Below are 308 nucleotides of genomic sequence, written 5' to 3'. Positions count from 1 at the left end.
ACACGTATCCGCCGAGCTCGTCACGCATCACGTCGTCCACCGCGTCACGACGCGACGCGAAAGAGAGAAAGAGTGAAGTTTTTAATTAAATTATATACCGGTGTCTTTCTCTCTTTCGCGTCGCGTCGCGACTTTAATAATTCCAAAAGAGAGTGTACACTACTTCATTCTAATTTTCCTCCCATTCGCGCCGAGTGAACAAAGTTCCGTATTGGTGCTGCCATTGTGAGAATATACAAGTCACGTGCACCAATCACGCGGATTCCCGTATGCTTAACGTTGGCGACACTGTCGTGTCTCCAGACAGA

This window comes from Trachymyrmex cornetzi, unplaced genomic scaffold (assembly GCF_001594075.2).
Source record: "Trachymyrmex cornetzi isolate Tcor2-1 unplaced genomic scaffold, Tcor1.1 scaffold196, whole genome shotgun sequence".
NCBI classification, from domain to species: Eukaryota; Metazoa; Arthropoda; class Insecta; order Hymenoptera; family Formicidae; genus Trachymyrmex; species Trachymyrmex cornetzi.
The sequence above is the reverse complement of the archived record's forward strand: the minus strand, read 5'-3'. Positions refer to the sequence as shown.